The following is a 23,779-nucleotide window of genomic DNA, read 5'->3' as shown; positions in this document are numbered from 1 at the left end:
CTTGGAAAGTGCACCTGGCACTCCCTGCACCCCAAATGATGACAGGGGACTCTGAGGGTGCCAGGTAATAGTAAAGGACACAACAGCCCACCAGGACCCCCACCATGTGACCTGCATAATAAGGCAGGCATGTAAACCAGGAACACACACAATGGCCACCTTTCATTGACATAATTTTTCTGTCAAGAGTTTACAAGCTTCCATTTTCCCAACTGAACGCTAAGTGTCAGCACTACAGTTCACAACAGGCGTCCCCAGCTTTGTTCAGAACACGTCAAAGTGCTGAGGCTCGAAGAAGGTGCTCAATAAATCTTCATTTCACAACTCCTGCTCCTGCCACATTCTTGGTCTCAGGTCAGTTTCATGCTGCTACTACTTTCCTACCTCCCTTCTTCTCCAGTTTGCTTTGAGTTAGGGGGTTGAGAGATGCCTCCCAAGAGTATCTGTGGGAGGACAAGAGGAAAAGCCATCTTAATAATCCTTTTGCATTCATGCAGCAAGTCACTTGGAGTCACTTGGGAGGGGCCCATGCAACAGGAACATTGGTAACTTCCAATTTATTTTACCATGGGGCATCTGACCTCAGCACAAACTCCAGATGCTAAAATAGAGAATGGAGCCAGCCAGAAGCACCCCTTCCCACTTGAAGTGATTTGCCATTGAAGGAAATACTGGAGGCATGGTTCTCCTGGAAAAAGAAGGTGAGGATCTAAGAAGCCAAGTCTATACTGGATCTTTCTCCTGGCTTTAAAGCTTCCTGTAGCTCAGAGTATAGTGAGCTGGTCTAGGAACCCCTCTCCAGGGCATTTCTCCAAAGCCCTGATGTCACACCCTCAATGGAGCAGACACCCACACTTTCTGATTGAGTGCTGGACACTCAATCCCAATTATTTCCTACTGTGACCACCCAGCCTTGCAGCCTCAAACCCCTCAATTCTACCAGTTCCTCAAGTCCCTGCAAATGCCACGTCTGCTCCTGGAATGTCCTTGACCCTAACATGCTCTGCTGAGTTGGTTCTTTCTGCAGTTCATAAGCTGTAACATCTCACAGTGCTTCATTCAGGTACCAGTTCTTGGTTGACTTTCAGTTTGCATTACTGGCCTCTGCACTTAGCTTTATCTGACCAGGCCCAGAGCAGCACTGTGTCTCGTTCCTATTTTTTAGTCTTGGTATGGGGTGTACGCAAAAAAATAGGCACCCAATTTTTGTTTGTTTTGGGTTCTTTTTTGGGGGGGGAGGTTATACCTGACAGTATCAGAGGTTACTCCAGGTTCTGCACTCAGAAATCACTCTTAGCAGGCTCCAAAGCCATATAGGATACTGGGGATCAAATCCAGGTTGGCCACATGCAAGGCAAACAGCCCTAACCTCTGTGTTTTCGCTCCAGTCCTGCACCCAATAAATCTTAGATGAGTGAATAAATATGCATGTGGAAGAATGATGATGTGTGTGTATGCCAGTCCACCTCAGAGCCAGAGGCAGGCCCCCAAATACCCATGATCTCGAGAGTCACCCAACTTTCAATCTCACTTGGGAGCTTTGGGCATGTTGAGTTACTAGTCACAAGATGCAGTCACCAGGCTTCTTCATCCCATCCTTCTGAAAGAAGAAATTTCAGGTTTGAACATTTAGCAGAGGGAAGAAATCCTACAATATAGAAAAGCAAGAGGAACTGTTTATCTTCTTGCTTTTTTTTTCTAATATTTTTAATGAACTTCCAAATAAGACTCTGCAGGGTATCACAGAGTCAACATTCATTTATAATCAACCTCCCAAATGCAAGGAAAGACCTTTGATAACAGCAATAAGGGAAAAAGAAAAATTGCTATATTCCATCCCCTAGCTCCAAGAACTAGATGAAAAGGGTTCCCTCCCTCCCTTTCCTTTCCAGTAAGAGATCCTATAAAATAATGCATGATTAGTCATCCAAAGCCCTATCAGGAGAAGCTGAAACTCCTCCGTTGCTCCCCTGTAGGATGAATCCATCAGACTTTTTCTGGGAATTAGGCATTTCCAATAAAGGAAACAGAGAAAGCAAGAGAGTAATAGGTGTCCCAGGAGAGAAAAAAGAAAAGAAAAGAAAAAACTTCTAGAAGTGGTAAGGAACAGGGGATGCAGCTCTGGCTTTTCTGGTTGGATTGATATAAAACCACACATTTTGGGGGTTCCCTAAAGAAGGCAGTTCTCCAGACCCCTCTCTTCTAGGCTGCACTAGCAAAGGCAGAGGGCCCCGGGAGTTAAAAATGCCATTGGTGCATTTGCAAACAGCAGTGATACCCTTATGGAGGGAGACTGGCAGGCATTTTCTAGCAGAAGCCCTTGAGAAGCGCCTACGTAGAGAAGAAACACTAAAGGAAAGAAAATGGGTGTAAAGATGGAAAGTGAATAAAAAAGCCCCAGGTTGAGCATTTGCTCCTGCCAAGACCAAGGAGGGTGACTTTTGAACTGGGATGATTTTACGGGGCTCAGCCCCAATCTGGAGGATTTGAAACCAAGTGTTCATAACACATTCTAAAAAAGCTCAGAGTTCAATGGAGGCACGAATCGTGGTGAAAAATGAGAAAAAAAAGTACAAGGAGCATCTCAAACGTGCATGTGACTAGTCCCAGGCATGTGCTAAAAGGGAGCGAGAAAAAAGGGGCCTGGGAACATTTCTGAGCCCAGCCCTGTGAATGGATGATGTGGCTGAAAAGTGAGCATCAGGGATGATGAAGAACATGAAGGCCAAGTAAAAATCAGGAACTGTCAGAAGTAAAAGGGGCTTGAGGGGTCTGGTCCACGGGTTATCCACCCATTTTCTGAGGCTCTGTTGTGCCTTCAGAGAAGCTCCTGTGTGTTGGCATGCAGAGGAAGATTCCATGTGTAATCCAAGTATATGAAAAAAAAATAAATCTTACGCTGATTTGATTTCAAATGGCTCACTTCACAGACCAGCATATGGGGAAACTGAGGCCAAAGGCAATTGTCTAAATGGAACAGTAATGAGTCACAGGGCAGAAGCCTCTGCCTGTGTCTGTGGGTTCCTGCATCGCTGTGTTTTCTTACTACGGTTTTTCTGCTTGTATCCAAATCGGCTTTTGCAAAGTCTTTTGTCACTTTCTAAATGAGGGCTGTGGGAATCCAAAAAGGAAACGTAAGAACCCCAGAAGGAGGGAGTGAGGGAGAGAGAGTTGAAATGCATATGCGGAAGAACATATTATATTCACAGCTCCCCCAAAACATGCGGAGCTATAAATGTTGGACTAGCAGAACTATTGAGTAGGTGGCTTTGTTAGAACGTCTCTAATTATAGAAGAGCTGGTGACCAGATTTGGAAGAACTCTACGCTGACTTAGACGATCTCAACTAATAGCAGGCTTCAGGGAGCCTGGCTGATGAACATTTGCAGTTCTGTGCGTCTGAACAGAAATTGTGACATTTCACGATGCATAAATGATGATGAAAGTTCTGAAAGCATCCGAGCAAGTCGCATGTCCCTGGGGAAGCTATTAACGGCTTGGAGTTTCCAGTGCACAATCAGAATGTGGCGTCGGTGTACCGAAAAGAAAGTTTGTGGTAAGTAAGCATGAAAGAATGCAATTAAGATGGAAGACCGGGTGGAAGTCTTTAGCTTCTGAGGTCGACGGGAGAGAATTAAATGCTGGGATGGTCATAAAATAGCACTATTCATTCACTGGTTTTTATGACTATTAAAATTAGGCAGGGCATCATTATTTAGGAGAAATACACAAAAATTATTTGGAGGTAAAGGGCATTGTGTTAGGAGTCATCGAAGGATTTAAAAAACATACTGCTTTTGTTTTGGTCTTTAGGATGCAACTAGTGGTAGGCTGGGATTACTCTAGGCTTTGGATTCAGGAATTACTCCTGGTGGTCTTGAAAGACTGTATAGAATGCCAGAGATCGAACCCGGGTCAGCTACGTGCAAGGCAAGCGCCCTACCTGCTGTACTGTATCATTCCAGCCCAATGACGCTGTTTAAGAAAAGTATTTCTAATTAAAAGATGACAAAAAAAACCTCTTATGCATTTTTTAACCATAAATAAAAAGGAAGAGAGGAGTGAGAACTTTACATAGAAACTCATTACGTAGGCTTTAAAGTTTTCTAGTACATATTTATTTATACTTCTTTGTGCAATAAAATGGGCATACTTCACAGATCATAATGTGGGGGTGGCAACCCCCCCCCAACAGTGCTAGCTCTCTCAAATCAAGGGACCGTGCCAGGCTATATCTGTCTTCTTAGAATGAGTAGCTTCCACGTAATGCTGGAGTTTGACGTCTAAAGTAGTTCAAAGTAGGATAGCAGAGCCTCTTATAGAAAACTACTTAATATGGCTTATTTCTTAATCAGCTAAAAATGGAAAGAACAAATGGCAGAGAAGGCGTATCAGACAAAGTATAGTTTCAGAATAATTGAATCTTCACTAAAAAGCGAAAGACCAACCCAGAAGGAGGCATCTGGACCCACGAAATGCTTCCTTACTCCCGAACCTGAAATGCTTCACTTGGAGAAAAAGATCCCTGAGGAGCTGCTGGATAGGAGAAATGAGACTATTGCCTTTTGCTGCAGTGTTGGGGCCTGGGGTCCCCGCTTATCCCTGCAGATCACACTCCTCCTCTCACTTCCTTGGTGGCAGAACAAAGCTGACCACTTCATAAAAGTAGATTCTGCAGGAGAATGAAACACCATGGGGCCAATTCAGCCATAAATTTCCTCAACCACGCTCGAAACACAAATTTTTCCATATTTCATAATGCATTTCTATAATGTTGTTATCTACCTCAAATGCTGACTATAAGGTCTTGGTAAAGATTTTTAAGAAGCGTGAAAGAACAGTAAAATTTCCCATATAACCAATATTCTACAGTTAAGGTATCCTAAAGGGGACCATAAAAGTATTTTCCAAGGGAAAAACAAAAAAGAAAAAATTTCATTTCTTCCTGATAAAACAAAAACCAAACTATAGACATTACAGACATATAATATTCAAGTATGTCTAGAGAAATAGAGTATTCAAAGTAAAGTAATTTAAATACAACGCTAACCAGGGAACTTACAGCAAAATTCAATGCAGGTGGTTTATTTTGTCTTTGGAACTATATTAGAGAGGGCAGTTCTTCTGGCTTAACTCTAGTGCTCTCCCCCCAAAACACCACGGACTGAATCTATTCCTGGAATTACTCTAAACCCCCCTCCCTAACATGTCATCCTTTCACACACAGAAATATCCATGGGGCACTGGGGATATGAGGACCAAGTTCAAAGACACCAAAGTAGAAGACATTATTTTCCTGCATCCTACCTACTGTAATGGAAAACTGGGAATTTACTGGAATGGAGGATTTATTATGAGTCAGAGAACTTTTCCCACCGAAACATCTGCTCTACAAAGGCACAACTACTACAATCCATTTCCTCTTGGCTCTGGAGAGGGACCAAGTTGTTTGCCCTTTCCTTAAAGCCGCAGGGACCATGAAATAACAGAGTCCTCTATTATCTTCAATTTCCACTATTTTTTTTGACAGTACAATAAGCAACACAAAAACAGAGAAACTGTAGTATTTCCAATAATGCAAAAATTGCCATCAATCAAGGAATTTATTAATAGCAGCTTAGCTAAAACCACTTGATTCGTTGTTGTTGTTGTTGTTGTTGTTGTTGTTGTTTGGGCTTATTTATTTGGCGGTTACACCCAGTGATGTTCTGGGGTTAATCCTGGCTCTGCACTCAGGAATCACTCAATTGAACTTGGGGGACTGTATAGGAGTTGGAGGATCAAACTCAGGTTGGTCATAGGAAGGGCAAGTGCCTACCTGCTATCACTATCACTGTACTATCGCTCTGACTCTGATTCTCTGGTATGTGAAGGGGCAAGAATTACCCCCAATACAGTAGGTAAAGGGCCTCATTCTTTATTTACATCCTTCAACAAATATTTATGGAGTACTTCTATGCACCAGGCACCATTCTACAAACATGCAGGGGACAAGCAGGCTAATGAACCTCCTTCTAGCTCTCAGCTGAGAATAACAGATGAACAAGTTGATTCATAAACAAACTCAAAGCTCTGGGCTTCCAATGACTTTTTCGTAACCGACACCAACAATATTTCCAGCACCTACAAATAATGAAAGAGTTTCAAAAGTCATATTTTATTGCAATGGTACAAATTCTGGCTCTTGTCCAATACAGATATTTCAGAAATCCTCCTTTGTGGTTTATGACTCAGTATATGAAAATATGGACCTTTTTTTAATTGATCAGGAGAACAAATAGTCCAGTCAGGTTTCTACTGCCCCCAGATTCAGATCTTTAAACATTTCAAATCAAATCTTCTCAGTGAAAAATGCTTGAGTTCCACATCAATTTATCTCTATGGAGGGGCTGATAAGTTACAGATAAGACCTGCTGGGCCAATACACCCCAAACATCAAGAACCTCTCACAGGAAAGCAGATATGGTAATGGGATGATATTAGAAAGGAACAGATTGGGGCTGGAATGGTAGCCCTGTGCATTTGCCTTATACACAGCCAACCCAGGTTCAATCCTCAGCATCTCATGTAGTCCACTGAGCCTGCCCGAAGTCCATGATTTCTAAGTGCAAAGCCAGAAGTAACCCCTGAATGCTGCCGGGTATGGACAACCCCCCCCCCAAATAAAAAGGTATACATAGGAAGGAAAAGGAAAGGTTTTATAAATGGCATAGTTTTATGTCTTCAAACTGTCTTTACATACATTATATGATTTTTATAGAAAGCTTCTACGACTATTTAAATCCATAAATCACAAAACTTTCTTCCCAGTCTGGGCTCAATGACACTTCACCGACAACTTTGGGAGATCATAAAATGCTGAGGATTGAACTCAGGGACCCGGGATGCAAAGTCTGCACTTAGGCCTGCTGGGTGATCTCTCTGCTCCCAGTAAATTTAAAACAACTCATCTCAATTGATTTAAAACAATGAACATTTATAAATGACCTCAGCCAAGTTGCTGAGAACATCTGTTTGAAAAGTACTATGGGCCCCAGCTAGAAGATACAGTGGAAGAGACTCCATTTATAAGCCTAAAGAAAAACATAATAGGTGGGTATTAATTTAAATCAGAAAATTAGAGGTTAGGCAGATGACATAAAGCCTGATGGCAGGATCCATCTTTCTTTGATGGATAAATGGATAAATATAATTTGTTCCAGTGCTGGGAAAACTAAAAATAGTAATAATGACAACATTCCCCAAATTATTATGTATATTAAATACCTATTGTTACAGACCTTGATATTGGCACTCAATATTTTTCTACTAAAACGCAGGGGGGAAAAATTTCCAAAAGAAAACCATTAGTCATTGCTACTCCTTTCAAACTCTCTAATGGCGCAAAAGAAAGTTAATTTTTAAATGAATTAGTTGAAATAGAAAAAAAAAACCTTAAAATAGAATTCATACATAATATAAAGATTTTTATCCATGATAAAAAAAAAATAAAGCAATCCAATTACAGAGGGAAGAGGGCCAGAGAGCAATTGGAGAGTAAACAAAAAAGTGAAGAACAAAACTGGAATCTTGGGAGGCCAGCCCATGTGTGTAGGTCAAAGAATCAAAAATCTATGCAGAAGGAAACAGAGGAACTACGGAAGAAAGAGAACTTCATCGCTGCCAAATGCAAAAGGAAAATGTCACAGGCAAGATATTCTCAAATGCAAAGCCTTTTAGAGCATTTTACTTGGCAAAACATACCCAATCTACCAATAAAAGTATTAAGCATCTTAAGGCCAGAGAGCAAGAATCGCTAGACTGGATCAATGTCCCTGACATCAGGTTATTGCGACCCGTGGATATAAACAGTTCACCAGATTTTTCTGAGAAAGTCGTTCAAGGACATGAACCCCAGAAAAATGCTCAACTTGCCGCCACAATGAAGGACATTTGAAAAGAGCATCACGTAACTATCAACAGCAGAAATAAACAAAGATCACAGAGCTCTAACCAGGCCAGGGTTAGAACACACACGCTTTGCTTTCTTGTCCCTTTCAAATCTCCATTCACCCTCCCATTAATCCCACCAATTTTTCTGGCTCCGTCTTGTGGATCTGGCCTGGTTACATAAAGACAAGACTTAACTTTCCAGACATTACAAGAAATAAGTCTGAATTGTTGGGGGGCCAGAGAGATAGCATGAAGATAAGGCATTTGCCTTGCATGCAGAAGGACGGTGGTTCGAGTCCCGGCATCCCATATGGTCCCCCGAGCTTGCCAGGAGTGATTTCTGAGCGTAGAGCCAGGAGTAATCCCTGAGCGCTGCTGGGTGTGATCCAAAAACCAAAAAAAAAAAAAAAAAAAAAAAAAAACAAAAACAAAAAACAAAGAAGAAGTCTGAATTGTACTGTCCTATCTCTAGGAAAGGAGACTTCCATTGCAAGATCCACAGCTCTCCCCAAACTATGGCCCCATCTTGCCTTTGTTTGTGTTCATGGAGATTGAAATCAAATATCAACTACTGTAACTGGTCTCTTTTTCTAGGTTAAATGCCTTGCCATAATTTGGTATATTACCTCCCTAGACTATCTATTCTATTCAATAAATAGTTTCTTTCCTTTTGGGGTTACACCTGGTTATGCTCAGGGCTTACTCCTGGCTTTGTGCTCACAGATCACTCCTGACATGGTGCAGGGGATCATGGGGGGGGGGGCATGGGGATGACAGGGATGCAACTCAGGTTGGCTAGGTAGCAGACAAGTGTTTACCAATGGTACTGTCTCTCCAGTCTTCCATGGACAATTTTTAAGGCAGGATTTTTGTTTTGTTTTGCTTTTTATTTTTGTTTTTGGGCCACAGCCAGTGACGTTCAGGGGTTACTCCTAGCTATGAGCTCAGAAATCGCTCCTGGCTTGGGGGAACCATATGGAATGTCAGGAATCGAACCTGAATCTGTCCTGGGTTGGCTGTGTGCAAGGCAAAATGTCTTATTAATGTCTACCACTCTGGACCCTTAAGGCAACATTCTTAAGTCATTCCAGGGGAAAGAGAATCTTAATCAATGTGATAATTTTTACATTGTTGGGATTAAATTAAACTGTTCTAATTTCCACCAGTTGTAGCCAGGAAAAAAAAATCCTTATCCTTTGATCCAGTAATTCTACTTAAGGAAATGATTCCACAGAAATAATCCCAATAAAAAGAACAAAAAAATTAGTCCAAGATTTTAATGGCGATACTCTTAGAAGTAAGGAGTGAAGAAGGAAGTGGTGAAGGAAAAAGCAAAGGGAAGGCGGGGAGGAAAGTCGCACAATGGAAACATCTAATGGTATGAGAATGGCCCATACAAGTATGAAATGTTAACACAATGGAATGTTCTACAACTTAAAAATAGCAACTATGTAAACCACAAACACATGGAAGAATGGTTCAGTGGTATTAGAACTAAAAGGATTTGGAGAGCAGTTGTCTGAACCCCCCTCTGTAGACACCCCAAAGCCTAGACCAGCCAGCATTTTTTCTGTAGCTTCTCCCATGCCCTCAAGAACACTTTCTTTTTTTTCATCATAGCTTAATTTTAGGGGGAGATCAACAATACCTCAACATTTGTAACTTCCCTGCTTCTCAATGAGTTACCTAAACATAGCCCAGTAGAGTTCTAAGCTTTGCACAACTATACAGTGTTACGTTACTAATGACATTTTTTAAATAGTTTTTATTGTGACCAATGTAAATTACAAGTCTTTCACACAGTTAAATTTAAAGTACATAGTGACAGTGAATCAGGGTATTCCCACCCCCAGTGTTGTCCTCCCTCTACTCCTGTTCCCAGCATGCGTCCCATACCCCCCTTTTGCCCCCTGGACTACTAGTGTAACAGGTCCCCTTTGTGTATAGCTTGTTGTAGATTGGGATCTTGATTCAATTGTCATTGACTTTGAGTTTAGTATTTAGATTCTAGACTGCAAATAGACAAGTCTTTTTCATCCTAAATCCCTAAATATTTTTCTCCTCAAAGATCTGCACTTTTTTGCATAGTTACATGATCTGGGTCTTTTAAGTCTATGGTTGTGAAGTGGATTATAATGATCTCTGAACTATGTGATCTGCCTTAACTGGTTTCCTCTCATTCATTATTAGGCCCTGTACTAGATATTAGAACTAGATAATGAATATATAAACAGGAAGACAAGGAAGTAAACCAACAATTACAATACGTTTTGTTAAAAAAAAACTTAAGAGAGGCTTTAAACACACACACACACACACACACACACACACAAACACACACACAACACCTGACCCAAATTTGGAGCGAAATTTGGAGCCAGAGGTCCTGGCTTTTAGAAAAATTGGTTAACGGAATGCAATGGTTTAAATGCGGGAGTCAAGGGGATTCAGGTACATCAGTGGTGGTAAGGAAGGACAGAGCTAAATATCAAGCCACAGGGTCAACAACACAAAAATCATGATACCCCGAACTTTCACCATTATACTTAGAAAGGTGCCTGTCAAGATGGTAGACCTGGGTGTGAGGGAGGGGATGGACTCTGGGGACATTGGGGAGGGAGCTGACACTGGTGGTGGGATCAGTGCTAAGACATTTGTCTAAAACTCAACTGAGTGTAAAATAATCATGGTGTATTGATAAAGTGAAAAAAGTGATTGCCTACAGAGTCTGACTTTACACCCAAGAAATTTTACCTGACCTCAGGTATACGGTTATGTTAAATAAGTATCCAGATCCAATACTTGCCGATAATAAATCAGAAGAAAATTTTATTTTGAAACAGATTGTTTCAAAGTTACGGGAAGCTTATACAAGGCTGCATCCATAGTTCAGGAAATGAGGAAACAGAGAACTGAAAAGGAAATAGAGTGTATGGAAGTGATATGAGAGTAATTTTTGTTTCAATATATATATATTTCAATTTTGAGTCATAAAATTAGTGCCTAATTAAACTAATTTTAAAATTGAGCTTGATAATAGCTAAAGCATTCAAAAACATTCTCAGTATTCTAGAATTATATAATTTAACTTGTAATAAGACAAATATTTAACTTTGTCCCCTATTAAAAGCTGGAAGTTCCAGCTCACCTCAGGAAGCTCACCACAAAGAGTGATGAGTTTAGTTAGAGAAATAATTACATTTTGAACTGTCCTAATAATGAGAATGTATGAGGGAAATGGAGAGCCTGTTTAGAGTACAGGCAGGGGTCGGGTGGGGAGGAGGGAGACTGGGACATTGGTGATGGGAATGTTGCACTGGTGATCGGTGGTGTTCCTTACATGACTGAAACCCAAACACAATCATGTATGTAATCAAGGTGTTTAAATAAAAAAAAAAAGAAAGAAAAAAAAGAATTATATATTTATAATTAAGTTTCTAATTAAAAGTATAAAACCTTAGGTCAGACCAAAATGAAGATCTTAAATCATTGCATTCTGTAACAAATACAATCTCATCTACCTATAGTTACATTTTTAATGTCTTTAAATTAATTGGAATGTAAGATATATTGAACACACATTGTAGGGCAGGCCCATGAACAAAACCAAATGGTCTGTGAATAAAGCATTTATTGTAATGACCACAAATGACCCTCACCACATATTTTAAAACAGAATATAACAATGGCATCAATCACTTATTTCTTGATACATAGAAATTTGTGTTGTTTCACAGAAAACTTTCTCAAATCTCATTTAAAAATTTTAACATATATTTGAGCAGAGAGCACTGCTTTAATAATCCACTTTTTGCCTACTGATTTAGAGCACATGCAAAAACACCACTTTTCACTATTTTTGTTTTTGAGCCATACTCGGTGATGCTCAGGGGTTACTACTGGCTCCACATTCAGCCATCACTTCTAGTGATGCTCAGAGAACCATAAGGAGTCATCAGGAATCGAACCTGGGTTGGCCACATGCAAGGGCAAATGCCTTATCACAGTACTAGCTCTCCAGCCCCTCCTATTTCAATGTGTCCTTCAATCTCGTTTGGATCCTAACTATTTGTTTCCCAGATATTCATGCTCTCACAGTATGGTTCCCATATATTCATGCTATTAATTTCTCATTATTAATGTTCAAATCTCATGTTGGGTCTAAGCATTTCACAAAATAATATGCATGTCTCTGTCTTAATTATCAGGCTAACTCATTTCTTTTCCATTTCCCTTCTATATGTCAGAACTTGGCCAGCTCGGAGTTCAGTTTCACCCCATGTCTGGAAAACATAATAGGTGGTCAGTATATATTTACTGGAGAGCCAGAGGAATGAAAATGAACTGAGGAATGATTAAATTCAACACCATTAAATACAGGCTAAAGTAAAAGAAAAAGAGAAACCAGGAAACCACAAAGGAAGCTGAAGGTCTACATTATTCCCATGACAAGAGTCCATGTCAGCCGGCTCTCAGGGGACAGGAATGAATGACGTCCTAAGCTATGTGCTTTGTTCCAACGCACCATGATGCCTCATCCAAGATGGCAGAGTGTGCTATCATGAGTCAGCATGAGTTTAAAATGAAACGGCATTCCCAGTCCTCAAACTTTTTAAACAGGGGGCCAGTTCACTGTCCTTCAGACTGTTGGAGGGCCAGATTATAGTAAAAACAAAAATTATAAACTAATTTCTATGCACACTGCATATATCTGATTTAGAAGTGAAGAAACAAAATGGGAATAAATACAATATGTGGCCCGCGGGCCATAGTTTGAGGACCATTGAGCTAGGAGAACCTAAGCAAGATGCCTGACCCTTCTCACTGAGCTTCATACTCTGACAACAGAAGTCTGTCTACGACCTGGAATTACTGGGATGAACATGTCGAATCCTCTTCATAGCAGTTTTGTACACAAAATTTTAAAACATTGTGGGGCTGGAGAGGTGGCGCTAGAGGTAAGTTGTCTACCTTGAAGAGCTAGCGTAGGACGGACCGCGGTTCTATCTCCCGGTATCCCATATGGTCCCCCAAGCCAGGAGCAACTTCTGAGCGCATAGCCAGGAGTAATCCCTGAGCGTCACCGGGTGTGGCCCAAAAACCAAACAAACAAACAAAAAAAAAAAACCCACATTGTCCTTAAAATCTGGACCAAAATAACAGAGATGTGTGATAAATCAAAATGACATTTATCTATTAAATGTATAAAACTCAACAAGACTAAATATAATAGACAATTAGGTCTTAAATAGTTCTTCAAGAGTCACATTTTCTATACATTAATGGGAACCAGGAGTTATCTTGCAAAAGGACAGTGATATGACTACTATATGAAAGTCTATGAACGATAGTACAATGGCTAAGGTGCTTGACTAGCATACAGTTGCGACTATGACCAGACCTCAAATCCTAGCACCATATTTGGTCCCTTGAGGACAAAGCCATGTTGCCTGTTGCTCCCACCCACTCCCCACCCCTAAGAAAGCCTAAGAAGTCTGAAAAAAGCATATGAAGACAGAGAAGACATGTCCCTAAATATGATCTTCTAAGAGCTCACAGTCCAATGAGCAGAGCAGAAATAAGGACAAATGACCAGAGGGGTGTGTGTGTGTGTGTGTGTGTGTGTGTGTGTGTGTGTGTGTGTGTGTGTGTGTGTGTGTGTGTGTGTGTGTGTGTGTGTGTCCCACACCCAGCTGTGTTCAGGGTTGACTCCTGACTTTGTGCATAAAGGGTGTGTGTGTGTGTGTGTGTGTGTGTGTGTGTGTATGTGTGTGTGTGTGTGTGTGTGTGTGTGTGTCCCACACCCAGCTGTGTTCAGGGTTGACTCCTGACTTTGTGCATAAAGGGGGTGACCCAGGTAGGTTAACACAGGCCATGCTTAAGGCAAGAGCCTTACCTGCTATACTATGATTTGGGTCGTTTAATCAAATTGAGAATGGTTCTTTTTTTTTTTTTTTTTTGGTTTTTGGGCCACACCCAGCGGTGCTCAGGGGTTCCTCCTGGCTGTCTGCTCAGAAATAGCTCCTGGCAGGCACGGGGGACCATATGGGACACCGGGATTCGAACCAACCACCTTTGGTCCTGGATCGGCTGCTTGCAAGGCAAACGCCACTGTGCTATCTCTCCGGGCCCAGAATGGTTCTTTTTTGGGGGGGCGGGGGCCACACCCAGTGGCCCTCAGCAGTTACTCCTGGCTCTGCGCTCAGAAGTAACTCCTGGCAGGCTTGGGGACCAAATGGGATTGAACCCAGGTCCGTTCCAGGTCAGCTGTGTGCAAGGCAAACGCCCTACTGCTGTGCCCTGAGAATGGTTCTTTAATTAAATTCATTCCTAAACATGTTATTGTTCTGATACTGTTTTAAATGGCGTTGCTTTGATTATATTTGTCACTTTTCCTTAAGTATAAACCAATAATAACTTCTAATACTAACTTTGTATTCCCTGCCTCTGCCAAATTCACTCTGTTTGAGAAACCTTTTTGTAGGTTTCATTAGACATTCTATGCACACAGTTATAATCTGCAAAAACAGCTTTTACTTCTACTTTTCAAATCATTGCCTTTTAACTTTCATGTCTTATTGCTCTGGTAAGCACATCTGCTGCAATGCTAAATAATATGAAAGTAGGTATGGTTTCAGTCTTCCTGATCTCAGAGATAAAATTTTCAGTGTTTCACATTAATATGACATTATTGGTTTACTTATACATGCCCGTAATCAAATTGAGAATGTTCTTCCTATTCAAGCTTATTGGGTTTTAAAACTATTTATTACAAGTGGATTGAATTTTATCAGTGCTTTGATCTGTTTCTACTGAAGTAAACGTGAGTTTTCTCATTTGTCTTATTAATAATTACATTAGTTTTTATAAGTAATTTAATATGATATCCCAAGAAAATTTTCCACTTAGCCATTGTGTATTACTGCCTTTTCAAATAAATACTAATACTTGCTAACAATTTGTTAAAGCTTTCCCTATGTTCATTCATGAGGGATAATTGTCATTTTCTACTTCTGCACCACTATAGACAAGTTTTTGTTATTAAAAATTATTATTTACGGGGAGCATTGGGAACACACCTGATAGTGCTCTGGGTTTATCAAGGGGCCATATGAGATGCCAGGGAATGGGACCAGGATAAGCTGTGTACTAGGCAAACACCATACCTCTGTATTACCTTTCTTGCCCTAGAATAATTTTGACCACATAAAAATAAATTTTTTTTTAATTACTCTGAGGAACTAATATTTAGGGCTTATCCAAGGAACTAATATTTAGGGCTTATTATAGCAGTGTATAAACCAAAAGTGAAAAACTCAGAGAATAACTGCTACATTTTATGTGAAAATAATTAGAGAAACTATTATATTTGTGAAGTATTTACTGATAAAATATTATTTTCCCAAGCTTATTAATGACAAAATCAAGTTATTGTTTATTTTAACTCCATAGGCACAGATTCCAATCACTTGCCTTTCAGACACAGAAATTAATTTTGGATGATGTCAGATATTAAAGATTAGTACGTATTTGAAGGCCAGAGCAATAGTACAGAGGGTGGGGTGCTTGTCTTATACATACCTAGCCTAGGTTCGATTTCTTGGATCCCATATGGTTCTCCAAGCAGTACCAGGAGTGAATCTTGAGTGTAGAGACAGGAGTCACTCCTGAACATCTCAAGGTATAGAACCCCCCAAAAACACCAAACCAAAAAAATGTTTTAAATATATTTGTCTTTCATATATCTATTTCCTTAGCCCTGAGAAAAGCAGACACTGGAATTATTAATTTTCTTTTGCTTTTTGCTTTTTGGGCTACACCAGGTCATGCTCAGGGGTTACTCTTGGCTATGCACTCAGAAATCATTGCCCCTGGCTTGGGGGACCACATGGGCTGCCGGGGGATCAAACCACAGTCTATCCTACGCTAGCATGCACAAGGCACAAGCATTATGGCTTGCGCCACTGCTCCGGCCTCTGGAATTATTATTTTTGGTCCAACAACTATCTTACCTTTACCTGATATTCAATCACAGGCTCAAAGAGGTGTAAAGCTGAACGTCATTTTGAAGATCATGAGTTTTAACACTTCCAGTTTTTTAACAGATGAATAAACAAACTCACAATGAGAAATTGGTTTTCTGACAAACCTAATCCATTCACCACACGGGAAAATATAGAATTGAGCTCTCACCTCCTTCCCAAATACTCTCCCTGCTGCTCCCCACCAAGATGGGCACCCTGACTTCCCTATACAAGAGTGTAACAAAACAAAACAATGTGATCCCTAAGCCAGTAATGACTCCATATCAACTATCCACCCCATTAAAGACAACTAAAAGGATTTCCACCCAATTTTCCATCAAAGGAAGATCCCACTGCCATTAAAACTCTACTCAAGGGGCTGGAGAGAGAGCATGGAGGTAAGGCATTTGCCTTTCATGCAGAAGGTCATCGGTTCGAATCCCGGAGTCCCATATGGTCCCCCGTGCCTGCCAGGAGCAATTTCTGAGCATGGAGCCAAGAATAACCCCCTGAGCACTGCCGGGTGTGACCCAAAAACCACACACACACACACACACACACACACACACACACAAAGAAAAAAAACACTCTACTCGAATTGGTCTGGGTTTTGGAAATCAAGAAGTTCTGACAAATATTAGACTTACTGGTAGAATAGATTAATTTTCCTTCTCTATGAAATACCATAAATGGAAAAATAAATGTATATGGGTAAGTTCAATGAGAGAAATACATTAGTGGGGCCCAGAAATGAGAAAAATAACATTAATCATAGGCAATGGAAAAAGGGGGGGAAGACCATATAATATTTGTATTGTGCTTGGCAATTAAGAATGTGTTTTTCATATTTTGATTTTCACTGGATTCTTCCCAAACCCAGGAAAAGAAAAAGACAGTAGTATGCTAATTTCTACAGGTTAGTTCAAAGTTACACTCACTTATAAAATAACAAACAGGGGCCGGGTAGGTGGCGCTGGAGGTAAGGTGTCTGCCTTGCAAGCGCTAGCCAAGGAAGGACCACGGTTCGATCCCCCAGCGTCCCATATGGTCCCCCCAAGCCAGGGGCGATTTCTGAGCACATAGCCAGGAGTAACCCCTGAGCGTCAAACGGGTGTGGCCCAAAAACCAAAAAATAAATAAATAAATAAATAAAATAAAATAACAAATAATTTTAGCCTTTGTCCTTTGATTCCAGATAACATCACTTTAACTTGCTATATGGGCCCTGAAGTTGGCTATATGTAAAATTTACACCTGAATGTGTTGGAAGTGAATGAGAAGATCTCTCTCTCCTAAAAACAGAGACATGCAAGAAGAATAAAAACCCTTGTGACCCTGAGCAAGAAACAGACATATCCATTTCAAGCCCAAAATTAAATATTCTGATAGGTGATACCTACCGGGAAGACAATAAGGACATGAAAACAACAGTTAGAATAAAAGCTACAAGAGGTAATTTACTTTTCTCAAGGACTTACGTCCTTTGTGCCAGAGATAATCACTCTGTCATTTGGCCATCTCTTGATTACTACCTTTTACTCATGTATTAAGTGTTACGAAGTTATAAGTATAATTCCTGTTAACAAAGACAGGTAAAAATTATTCCAAGCTTATCTAAATACTAAAGACCAAAAAACCTTGCTTAGTGTGTGTTATCTGTGGATAGGCCAAACTCAATTGGCATTTTTGGGAGTACCTTCAAATTCCCAAATCTTCCTAGAAACATTGCTGACTCAAAACACACTCACACACAAACACAACCATACAAAGAAAACAAACCTAGAGTTTAACAATGATCAATTTAAAATCAAATATTGGTGGCAGTGAAATTAATTTCATTGCAATATGAAATGTTTCATAAGATTTATCTCCAATTACAAAGTAAAAAAATCAACCGCCATGTGATTATGTATTATATAAATATTAAGTCACCTCTTTCTTAGATTTGAGGTCAGAGATTCTGGATCTGGGAAAGTTACTTAAGTGCAATAAAAATGTTTCCTCAACTGTAAAATGAGGATAATAAAACAACTGCATTCTTTTCTCAACAGGTTGTTTGCTCCAAATTCAAATCCATTTATGGACATCATCATTTGGGGGGAATGTTTTTTTTTGAATTTCAGTTCTGATGATGCCTGATCATTTGGCTCTGGTTCAAAAATCTCATTGTGAAGGAGAAATAATCAGGCTCTATATCTGTATTCTGTAATTATTTGGCCATATTTGGGTGGTGGATGTGGCAAGGTTTATACACTTACAGAGGAGTAAAACTCCACTGCTTCCACATTTTATAGTACTGTAAATAAATGAAACTAACAAACATGGTACAGAGACTATCAATATCAGGGAATATGTTCATCTCTTCTTGGGAACTCCATCAGTCAGGGCAGAGAGAGATGGTCCAGGCACTATTATTCAACAGAAAACAAATATGGCCAAGGTGACACTCGCTTTTGCACATTACTTCTCCCTACAGTTGGTGCCCAGGCCACCTACTTTCTAGGCTTCATGTCTGAGTGTATTAGGAAAGCTATTGGAGTAGGGGCGCCCTAAGCCAATTAATTATCAGAGGTTGAGCCATATAGAAACACTGTTAAGTTTCTGCCATGCACCAATCACTTATTCCCCTCAGTGCCTGGAAGAGAGTGCTCCTAGAGACAATTGTTAGTATGAGAGAACAATTATAGTCTGCATGTTTGATGACAATTATCTTAATTGTTTTTATTTATAGAATAGACATGCAGATAAGAAAAAAGCTCATCCCTAATCTCCTTGATAAGTCATACATTTTTCTCTGTGCATATATGTGTGCATGTGTGTATTTACACAAATATGTACTCGACAGAGACTTATATGACACAATGATTTTCCAGAATGGGCTATTTTCAGTTAACAACACATTGTGATAGAGAGTTCTAGTTAAGATAAAGCAATGAAACTGCAGCCAGCAATACAGATGTAAAGGAAATGACCATTTGTGTCCTCTCACTGCAGGAGCCCAAAGGGTAAGCTAGAGGTACAAAGACATTTGTATTTGAATCAGGGACTACTGATTCGAGTTCTGTGGGTGCACACAGAGGAGTGAGGAGCCCCAGAAACTTCAGAAACTTCAGGTATGTTCTCAAGAACCTTGGTTTCCAGCAGCTTATCAATAGTTCTATCTTAACCTTCCTACAAACAGCCAGGGATTTTGTTTGTTTTGGTCTGTTTGTGTTTGTTCTGGGGGGCCAGACCTGGTTGTGCTCAGGGCTTACTCCTGGCTTTGTGCTCAGGACAGAGATGAAGCCTGGGTCACTCACTTGTTCTATCTATCGGACTCCACATCCAGGACTTCTGCTTCAGCAAATGTTTCTATCCTGAGTCAATGAAGGCTATTTCTTCACTAGCTTTCCAAATGGCTTTTCATTTGGTAGTCAGAGTTGTTAGATTATTCCAAATATCTATCTGCCCAGCTTTCTTCTTGTGCTAAGGATGGATTTAGACTGCTGCGGCTCTTTCCATCACAGATATGAAAGCAGACATTCACCTAGAAATGACCAGACCTACACAGCCAGACTTCTGTGATCTCATATCTCACCTTTGATCCTTGGCACCCAACGAAGCATTCATTCTCTAGAGCGATGAAAAGCTTGTTCGGAAAAGATCTACTAAGGCTGACATTTGCAGATCTCCTAATGATAAAGATAGCTCCCAGCTTGCTCTCCCGAGAGTTAATTCTTCAAAAAACAAACACTCCCCTTCCAACACACACTAATAAATAGATTTCTCACCATCTCACATTCTCTCTACTCTTAAAAATCTACTTGCTACTCTATTGAATTTTTGAGGAAAATCTCCAAATACAAAAAAGAAAACAAAACAAAACACAGAGAAAGGAAACAAATTAAAAAGATAAAATAAAACCAACAAATAACATCCTAAAGTAGCATAATATGAATTTTTTTTTTAATTTTATGAAATCAAGGAAGATGAAGTCAAAGAAATCTCTCAGAAAGCATAACCATGGGGCCGGAGCGGTGATGCAGAGGCAGGGTGTTTGCCTTGGATTCAGCTGACCCAGGACAGACCGCGGTTTGATCCCTGTTATGCCATATGGTCCCCCAAGCCAGGTGCAATTTCTGAGCGCACAGCCAGGATAACTCCTGAGTGTCACTGGGTGTAGCCCAAAAAACAAACAAACAAACAAACAAAAATCTAGTGGCCAGCGAGGTGGCGCTAGAGGTAAGGTGTCTGCCTTGCAAGTGCTAGCCAAGGAAGGACCATGGTTTGATCCCTCGGCGTCCCATATGGTCCCCCCAATCAAGGGGCAATTTCTGAGCTCTTAGCCAGGAGTAACCCCTGAGCATCAAACGGGTGTGGCCCGAAAAACCAAAAAAAAAAAAAAAAATTTAAGAAAACCAAAAGAAAAAAATAAATTCCAGAAGAGTGTGTGTGTGTGTGTGTGTGTGTGTGTGTGTGTGAGAGAGAGAGAGAGAGAGAGAGAGAGAGAGAGAGAGAGAGAGAGAGAGAAAGAGAGAGACTGACAGACAGACAGACAGACAGACAGAGAAAATGAAAAAAACTTTCCCTTTTTTGGGGGGTTGGGTCACAAATGATGGCGCCAAGTGGTTACTCCTGGCTCTGTGCTCAGAAATCACTCCCAGTAAGCAAGGGGAACCATATTGGATGCTGGAATTCGAACTACCATCAGTCCTGGATTGGCTGCTTGCAAGGCAAATGCCCTACTACTGTGCTATTTCTCTGGCCCCAGAAGAAAACCTGCAGATGAAAAACAAGAAAGTTTTTTAGAACTGAAAGAATAGAGTCCAAACCATCTAAATAAACAGTTGGCTTCTTCTTAACTACTTAGAAATAAAAATAACTTACTCAATTCATTACAGCCTTTTTAATAGTCAGGTTGCTTCCTAAATGGTAATAAATAAATTTTGCATCCCCGAAACAAAACTACCTCAGGTGGACAGTGATTCACTGTCCACCTGAGGATGAGTGTTTATACTTTCCTTGCCTAGACAACAGGTGATGGAGAGTAGCCCACAGAGCAATTCTGAAGACACATGAGACCATTAGAAAGGATTTGAGGAAGCCACACTTATTAATAAATTAGAGAAGCATCTTTGTTGTTTTTTTTTGGTTTTTGGGCCACACCCTGTGCCGCTCAGGGGTTACTCCTGGCTATGCGCTCAGAAGTTGCTCCTGGCTTCTTGGGGGACCATATGGGACACCGGGGGATCGAACCGAGGTCCGTCCTAGGCTAGCGCAGGCAAGGCAGGCACCTTACCTCCAGCGCCACCGCCCGGCCCTTGTTTTTTGTTTTTTTGTTTTTGGGCCACACCCGGCGATGCTCAGGGGTTACTCCTGGCTGTCTGTTCAGAAATAGCTCCTAGCAGGCACGGGGGACCATATGGGACACCTGGATTCGAACCAACCACCTTTGGTCCTGGATCAGCTGCTTGCAAGACCGCTGTGCTATCTCTCCGGGCCTTAGAGAAGCATCTTTGCACTTATCCTAAGAATTTTTTGGGGGGGGGGTAACTGTTTCTCTATGAAGAGAAGAAAAGCTAGCTCCAAGAGACAGTGATTTAGCTGAATTTAAACAACAGAACTATAGGGCTGGGAATTAAGGCCCTTGAAAAAAGGCCTTATTTTTCAACATTTTCAACATTTCAATATTTCAACATTTTCCTTCCTTCAGGCAAAAGAATACCTCAACAACCAAATGCCATGCTAGAATGAAGAGCATTTTTTAACCCCTAAACTTGTATTCAAATGCAATAAAGAAGCATCATTAAATAAATATATCCAAGACAGAGGAGTAAGGTTGGGGTCTATATAACTTTGTCACTTATAAATAAATGAATGAGGAAATGAGAAATGGTTCTAGGAACTCCAAGGGATATGAATGTCCATCAAGTTTCCTGAGCAGGTAGGACTTGTAATGATGTCTCAATACATTGGACATTCACAAACAAGCTAATCCTGGAGATGAACCATAAACAGACATCTTCCCAATTCTTTCTTCTATTTGTCTCATCCCCAAACCACTCAATCTTTTTTGCTCTGTATCTCTCTCTTTCATTTTTTCTTTCAATCTCTCTCTCTCTTTTTTCCCACCACCATCACCACCCACTTGGGCATATCCAAAGTACAATTTACAGATGGACAAGCTCCTTTGAAAACTGAATAATTAAAATATATTGATCATAAAATATGTACTGTTATCTTTTTACTTTTAACACATCTAAAGCTAATCTTGGTTGAAAATATATATGTACGTATCCTTGTAACAGCAAAAGACAAGAATATAATTCAATGAAACCTTTATAAAATGTCAGATTAATTACAGTTTTTCAGTGCAGATGGATTTAAGGAAATCATCTCTGAAAACAGTACTCCATTTAAAGTAAAATAAAGACATACTCTTCTCTAAGTCAATGTGTGAGAGATGCCAAAATATTAAAACTGCCATATATTAAAGATGCCATAATAGGAATTTTTCAAGTAAATAGAAGTAGTTGGTGATAATCCTGAGGCAGTATCCTAGATACAGGAAGGTTCTCTCTGGATTACCCAACAGGAAGGATCAATAACATAAAGTACAAGAAATAAACTTGTAGTCACTGAGGCTAAAAAAATGTCATCTTTTATAGGGATCTTAAGACATGAATCAAATAATACATTCAAGATTCATTTATTTAAGCAATATTCACTAGGAATCTGCAGGGCACATGTTCTGATGAGGACAGATATTCAGAGTAGTATGACCACTGACAGACATTTTATCGTGTGTCAAAACGTTCGACTCTCTCTATACCCCTGAAAGTCAAGTTTGTATAAGGTTGATCATATCAGCAAATTTTACCTCTCTCTCAAGACAGGTCAACATGACATTTCTCTAAAATAACTTCTTTATACGGTTTTGAAACTCAGTGCCATAAAAGTCAGCTGCATAAATCACTTCTGAAGAAAACTTTTACACTATAATGAATTATGCAATGACTTCATGTTTTTTGGTGGACTTAAAAGATTTACTGTTACTCAAGTTAGACATTAATAGACAAAATATTTATCTCTGCCCAATAAGACTTAAATGTGTACCTTAAACCAATTTATGTATTTGTTAATACAATGAGTAATATTTTATTCATCGCAAACTGAAATGTGGTATTTAAACATTTACAACATTATGTCTGGCTGAAAATGACATTGTTATGCAGTATTCATGCAGAGAGGTTGAAATGTTATGGTTTTTATTAAAAAAAATAAAGGATAGGTAGTGCTATCCACTTATTGTTTCTATACTGTTAACCTTACTTCCATAAGAATAAACTTTTCTTGTTTCTAAATAAAATAAAGAAATTGGTTTCTCTATTATGCTGAGTGAAAGAAGTCAGAAGGGGCCAAGATATAGCCTGGAGGTAAGGCGTTTGTCTTTCATGCAGAAGATAGGTTGTTTGAATCCGGCATCCCATATAGTCCTCTGAGCCTGCCAGGAGTGATTTCTGAGCATAAAGCCAGGAGTAACCCCTGAGTGCTGCCGGGAGTGACTCAAAAACCAAAAACCAAAAAAAAAAAAAAAAAAAAAAAAGAAATAAGTCAGAGGGGGAGAGAGACACATAGAATAGTCTCACTTATCTATGGGTTTTAAGAAAAATAAAAGACGGGCCAGGAGAGATAGCACAGCTGCGTTTGCCTTGCAAGCAGCCAATCCAGGACCAAAGGTGGTTGGTTCGAATCCCGGTGTCCCATAGGATACCCCGTGCCTGCCAGGAGCTATTTCTGAGCAGACAGCCAGGAGTAACTCCTGAGCACCACCGGGTGTGGCC

General features: G+C 40.1%; 1 protein-coding gene across 1 annotated transcript in view; it reads right to left on the bottom strand.

The window, feature by feature from the left end:
- Positions 1–23,779, bottom strand: part of BABAM2 (BRISC and BRCA1 A complex member 2) — a 448,631-nt gene that overhangs the window by 207,946 nt on the left and 216,906 nt on the right. The gene's annotated exons all lie outside the window — the stretch shown is intronic.

Source organism: Suncus etruscus, chromosome 12, assembly GCF_024139225.1.
Source record: "Suncus etruscus isolate mSunEtr1 chromosome 12, mSunEtr1.pri.cur, whole genome shotgun sequence".
NCBI classification, from domain to species: domain Eukaryota; kingdom Metazoa; phylum Chordata; class Mammalia; order Eulipotyphla; family Soricidae; genus Suncus; species Suncus etruscus.
Note: the sequence above shows the minus strand (reverse complement) of the source record. Positions and strands in the feature narration are given on the sequence as shown.